Here is a 7,559-nt window from a genome sequence, read left to right on the forward strand (position 1 = left end):
GAAGATCTCTAGACAATTTCGATCGAAAATTACTAGATTCAAAAATTCAGTTGAAGATCTGATAATGATGACCAAAATGAGCTTAAAATTATCAGAAAATTAACAATTACTCATCAAATCACATAACTCAAAATAAAATTGTAAATGAAAATAAACTAAATCTAAAACCAAAAAACAGAGGAAATCTTACTCGAATTTTGATCTGGAATTCGCTTGATCTGAAATTTTGATCTGGAATAACCGAAGGAAAAAGGAGAAAGGAGAGAGGAGAGAGAAATTCTGAGTTTCAGAAGATAAACTAAGGAGAGAGAGAGGAGAAGAGGAGAGAGAAACGATGAGTTTCAGAAGATAAATGAAGGAGAGAGAGAGGAGAAGAGAGAGAAAGAAAACGAAGGAGAGAGAGAGGAGAGGAGGAGAGAGAAAGTTTGAGTTTCAGAATAAACGAAGGAGAGAGAGAGGAGAAGAAAGAGGAAGAGAGAGAAAGCACGCTCGATTTTTTGGCTCAAAACTCATCCGTGAATTTCGTCCGTCAGATTATATTATGGATAATCTAACGGTTGAGATTGCTTGTTTTCAGTTTTCAGATTAGCTAGTGGTTTTCACAAGATCCCATTCCTATATATATATATATATATATATATATATATATATATTATATATTATATTATATAATATATATATATATATATTATATATATATATATATATATATATATAATTAAGGCCATGTTTAATAGGAGGAATTAGGAGGAATGTCATTGACTTTATTTTTTATTATCCTATGAAGTATTGTAAGACCAAATGTCTATATCTATCTTTTGTATCTTAAAGTTTGTAAAACTTTTTACTCTTTCGAAAAAGATTTTCATTAAACTTGATTATTTTTATATTGAGATTTTACATGTTATATTGAAAAATATGTAAAATTTCTTTTTCTTTAAAATTATATTCAGTTGCAGTTTGATTTAAATGTGTCCTCTAATATTTAAATTAATGTATCACATACCGGCCTGATTCAAACCATTTCTTCATTTTTATAAACCTACTTGTACTATACGCCATAATTCTGTAAAAAAAAAATGATTTTCGATCAAACTACAAAATTGAGGTTGAGGTTGAGGTGGTGGAGTAGTGGTATCGCTTCCCACCTCATATCCTTGAGATCCCGGGATCAAACTTTATAGGGTTCAATTCAACAAATTTTGCCGGAGAAGTTCAAGAGATGGGTGGTTTTAAATTGATGTACAATGTGTTGATGTACAACGTGTGGTTGGTGATTTTGTTTAGATTATTTTAATATGATGTAATTAGATATTATTTTCAATATAAAAGTATTTTTTTAAATTGAGAATCTAATATCTTTTATAAACTAAATATGAAGGGCCCAATTTTAAAAGAGCGTATTGGACCCCTGCTATATTTGCCCCACCCCTGGGAGTACTTCCTTTGTACATATTTTATTATCTATTTTCAGGTCTCAAGCCTTCATGCTCATTAAGATACTCTTTTCACCCTTATTATTCTATATTAATTGACTCTCATGGTCAATTTTTAAAAAAATTGATATTTTTGAAATATATATGATATGAATCACATAAAGTCGTACGTAATTATAATTAGTGAAAAATTGTAATGAAAGTTCGTAAAAGTTTGACTAAAAAAGCCAATTCATGCAAAGTTAATTTCGATTGAAGGAAAATAACATAATTTTACACCAAAACTTATTTTCATTTTTCTTTTTAGTAAATTTATGTAGTGATCACATATGAATTTAGGTATAGGATGATTTTTAACAACCTTTCAATTCAATACACCCGACTACCCGAGTCCCGACTATTAATGTGGAGCGAGTGAAAGTAGTATCCAGGACACCATCAAATCTCAAAATATCGGTTCCATCTAGCTAAGGCTTAAGAGGAAAATATTTTGAAGTCTTTTTAAATATGAGTCTCTTGTTAATTATGTTGTTGAGTCAATTATGTTCTAATGTATGTCCTTTGATTAGGTTGTAGAGTCTCTAGTAATGTTGGTGTAGAGTAGACCATGGAAAGCCTATTAGCGATGACATTAGTGGTCCTTCTGGTTTTGTATTGCTTAGTTTAATATTAATAACGTATGTTCCTTAGAGCATGAGCAATGGGGTTGGTTTTGGTTGGTCTAGCAAAAAGTAAAGCTAGCTTTACTTAGCTTTACCATTGGAGCAATTGGCCCTTGGAGTTGGTTGGTCTGGAATTCTAGACAATGCCTTGGATGGTGTGCATAACAACAAATGGGGTGTTGCCACATGTATCAATATTGCTTTATTGTTGCTGTTTTTTTTTTTACAAGATTGTTTTTTTTGTTTTAAAGTAAATAAAATCAGCTTATAATTTTTTAAAAAAAATTACATTACAACTGTAAAAAAAATTATCTATAAATTGAGCCTAAATTTGATATATTTCATCATATTTTTTCACAACCTACTTTTCTTTCTAATAATTTCTCCTACCTAAAATTATTCAAAATGTATATAAATTATTTAATATATCACTAATTAAAACATGAATAAAAATTATCTACTCTGTATAAGAATAAGAACATTTTCAATAGGAAAGAGAGTATATGATTGAGTATACCAAAAGTAAGAGAGAGAATTAGAAAAGCCAAGTAGAACTAGTCTAGCCATTGTGAGAAAAAAAAGATGAGTGGGTGGGAAGTTAGTGAGATGTGAGGTGTAAGAAGGAGGAAAGGAGAGAGAATGGAAAAACTACAGAGACCAACAAAAACCCACCCACCCATTGTAGATGCTCTTAGGCTGTAGTGGCTCTAGGAATGTTCGTTTAGACCATAAAAAGGCTATTAGCTAATAATGGCGCTCTTGGACCCTTTGTTCAGTTTTGCCTGCTGCTTAACAGTTCAACAACTGTAGTACTGACACTACAGTACTGTACAATCATTCGACAATATAGCTAAGCTACTACTCCTTCCGTTTCATTTTAATCTACACACTTTGATATTTTATATTATTTACAAATTTTACTTTGACCATCGTTTGTGATTTATACGCGGATGAAAATATAGTCATGTGGGATCTTGTTAGTTTCATCATAACATGTATTTTATTAATACGGTTATTTCACCAAATACCCTTGACAAAAAAATTTATTCACCAAATACCCCAATTTTTTTCAAAATTCACCAGATACCCCTAACTTTTAAAAATATTCACCAGATACCTCAAAAGTTGACGGATGTTAGTCTCCATTAGTGTTTATTTACAAGTTTGCCTAAGTCAGCCTAATTAGCCCTATGTCAACCTAATTATCCCTAAATCAACCTAATTAACCCTAAATAACCTTAACCCTCTCTCTCCCCTAACCCACCCCCCTAACAACCCCACCAGCCCCCAGCCCACCACGTCACCACCACCCCAACAGACCCGACCCTCCCCACCACCCCAACAGACCCGACCCTCCGCACCACCCCAACAGACCCCCTCCCCTACCACCCTAGCAGACCCCCTCCCCCATCCCTCGAAGCCCCAACCCCTGCAGCCCCCTCCCTCACGTAGGCCTAATCCACGGCAGCCCAACACCCTCCCCCACCCCCGCACGCCTAACCCTTGCAGCCTACCGTCGCATTTAATCGCCCAAAATTGCAACCACCGTCGCATTTCCCATCCATCTCCAAAAATCGCAGCAAGTTTCTATGGGGGTTGGGTTAGAGGTGCCGAAATGAAAGGGGGGGGCGAGGGTAGGGGGGGGTTAGGGTTGTGAGGGTTAGGCGGCGCGCGGGGTTGGGGGAGGGGTGGGAGTTAGGGTTGCGAGGGTTAGGCGTGTAGGGTGGGGGAGGGGTGGGGGTGATGGCTGCCAGGGGAGGGGAAGGGATTGGCGGGGCTGATGAGGAGTGGAGGAGGGGATTGGGTCTGCTGGGGTGGTGGGGTTGTTGGGGGGTGGTGGGTTAGGGGCAGAGAGAGGGGGTTAGGTTAGTTAGGTTTTTAGGATTTTTAGGTTAATTAGGATTAATTAACACTTATGACTAACGCAGTTAACCGCCATTAGTCATTAAGGGCATTGTTTGTCATTTTTCTTTAAATTTTTGGGTATCTGGTGAATATTTTTAAAAGTTAGGGGTATCTGGTGAATTTTTAAAAAATTTGGGGTATTTGGTGAATAAAATTTTTTTGTCAGGGGTATTTGGTGAAAAAACCGTTATTAGTATGTACTTTTTAGAATTTTTACAAATACAAACTAAAGATATATGTCCTTAAAATTTTGCATTGGCATGCATGAAAAGTGTAAGTGTGTAGATTAAAATGAAACGGATGTAATAATTTACTGTAACATTTTAACTTAAATACACAGTATATAATATAATATTTTATTTAGACTGGCTTAAGAAAAAATAAGAGAAAAGTATTTTCTTCAAACTTCGAAGATTCGGAGTCTCTGGTTACTTCGGAATACGAGAGATACTTATGGAAAAGGAAAATTTGAAAAAAAAAAAGATTGGATTTTTAAATACCCATATAATTCATCCGTTTTAGAATACTTGAAACATTTTGACCCTAATGGATCTTGTTAGATTTATCTTGATATTTAATTTCAAATTATCAACTTTTAATTTTTTTGAGTTAGATTTATTAATGATTAAAAGTTTGTGTTGATAAGCGTGTTTGAAAAAACGTATCAAGTAAAATGAAATGGAGGAAGTACTTACAAACTCAGCCTATAATTTGATCTGATCACGCCCTTTTCTCACAAGTCGGGTTACAATAAAAGACGTATTAGGGCATCTATTTATACTCCCGCATCAAAAACGCGTTTTTCGGACTAAACGACGAACAGTCCGGGCAAAATCCGCCCGACCGGGCGGCATTTCACTTTTCCAAAATTGTTTGCGCACCCGACATAAACTGCTCGGGCGAAATTCGCCCGACCTGCCTGGGCGAGACGAAACAGTTTCGTCACTTCTTCGTAAAGCAGTCATAACTTTCTCGTTTCTCAGCGGAATTGGACATATGACCTATCGTTGGAAAGTTCTCGGAACAAGCTATCACCTGCAATTTGAATCACCTCAAAATCATTTATAAATTAAAAGATATGTGCATACAAAGTTAGCCTTATGTTCCAAATGACGTTTTACTTCTACGCAACCTATCAGGCCCGGCCCTGGGGCAGGGCAGGCGGGGCACCCGCCCAGGGCCCAGAAATCTGCAATAGGTTAACTAATTAATCCAGCATTATAATTGCATATATTGTGTCTTGGAAAGATGGTATTGGTGTGCTTCTGTTGGAATGTTTAGTCCTCAGCGGTTTGACTCCAACTAGAGCAATTGTCTAATTTTTTGTTTTTCTTTTTTTTTCTTTTTTTTTTTTTTTTTTTTTTTTTTCTTTTTCTTTTTCTTTTTCTTTCTTTTTTCTTTTACAATTAGCAAAGATGTTCTTTTATATTTTCTTCTTACAATATTTTCAACTTATACCTTCATTTCCTTTTTACCACTCTATTATATTATTTTATTTTTTTAGTCAGTATGATTTTATATCTTATATACTTTGAAATTGTAAATTATTAAAAAATAATGTATACAACCTAAAGCTAATACTTAGATTCTTAACATTATTTATAGGTGTTGGGTGATAAAACATATTTTATATTTTCGATTTTATTCGTCTAGTTTTTAGTTTATATAATTTATTAAAGGCTACTTCATCCGTCCCACAATAGTTTGAACACTTTGTTTTTTGTTTGTTCCATTTCAGTTTTACACACTTTTATTTCTGGCATGACCCCACTATTATTATGTGATTTCTCTCATTTTCAGTATTAGTACCTACCAACTCCTATTGCATACATCTATTTTTAAAAATAAAAATAACATTTGATGATCACACTAGAGCTTATTTCTTACATTACGTGACCTAATAAGTACATTTCTGGGACGGAGTGAATATTAGATAAATATTAATCATATAAAAATAAAAAAAAATTTATAGTTATTGATAAACATGAATTAGTCGATTCTCAAATAGTTTTTATCCTATAAACATGCATATTTTGTTAAATGTATACTATGCATTAGGGGCCCTTTTTCATATATTGCCCCGGGCCCAATAATGTTCAGGAACGGCCCTGCCTCATCTCCACACCCATACACCTCCATGAGCTCCATATCATGATACCCAACAAAAATTTGAAAAAAAGGATTGGATTTTCAAATACCCATATACTCCATCCATTTTAAAATACTTGAAACATTTTGACCCTAATGGGATCTTGTTAGATTTTATCTTGATATTTAATTTCAAATTATCAACTTTTAATTTTTTTGAGTTAGATATATTAATGATTAAAAATTTGTGTTGATAAGCGTGTTTGAAAAGACGTATCAAGTAAAATGAAATGGAGGAAGTACTTACAAACTGAACCTATAATTTGACCGATCACGCCCTTTTCTCACAAGTCGGGTACCCTCTTGGATGCGAGTCGGATAGTCTCGACTCAATGTTAGAGTATGGATAAGATGTCCCTAAATCAAACACTCAGATTCAACCACTTGTCCATCTTATATGTTAGATACACTACTTGATACGCAAATTGGTAATAAGAAAAAAGAAAACGAGAAGCAACTAACAACTATTACTACATGTATCTACGTATGAGAGATAGAAGTGTCATGCATGTGAATCATCCATGAATCATGTGGAGTGAATTATAAATATTTGGATTCTTTTTTGTTCAAGTTTTCAACACATCCAACAGCGACGATTATAACAAAAATATATACACCACTTATGCTATTGATGGTGAAGATAGCCAGCTACCTATTCTATACATTTTACATTGGTTTGGACCACAAATATAATCATATTTCGTCCGACTGCACATGTCATATTATTATTTTTGTTCATTGAACATGATTTCCATTATTTTTTATTAAAAAAAATCTAGATGACTGTAATTTAGTTACCTAAATACGAGTTGAAAAAGTATAAAACTTACAAAAATTATTAAAAATTTTAATAGAAAAGTAAAGAAATTAACCTAGTCATTATTGGGTTGATTCTCCTTTTAATATTGGACTTACCATTGCCTGATTTTAATTTAAAAGTAAGCAGTTTCTTATAACACAAACTAAATATTAATTCATTTAGTAATTATGTCTACTTTTATATTAAAATTAGACCGTCTTTTTTAATAATTTTTGCAAGAAAAAAGAAAACGGAGGGAGTATACAATTACTAAACTACTCTCATCAGAATTATAAGATAGAAATTTGGCTAGCTAAAATTTTAATCAGATTGTCTCACATAAAATAAAACAAAAATAAATAAATAAACAAATTTTAATTGAATTTTTTTTAATAAAATAAGGAGAAACCTTGACAAGTTAGGGGATAAAGGAATCCCAACTTGCTTAGAATGAGAATCAATTCCAGAACTTCTAAAAAACGAGAGAGAAGCTCTAACCACTAAATTATCACTCATTCTCAAATTTTAATTGACATCTATTCAGGGCAATGACACAATATTGAATGATAATTCATACTTAATTTAAACAATCGCATCAATTAATTTGGT

Source organism: Beta vulgaris, chromosome 5 (assembly GCF_026745355.1).
Source record: "Beta vulgaris subsp. vulgaris cultivar EL10 chromosome 5, EL10.2, whole genome shotgun sequence".
NCBI classification, from domain to species: Eukaryota; Viridiplantae; Streptophyta; class Magnoliopsida; order Caryophyllales; family Amaranthaceae; genus Beta; species Beta vulgaris.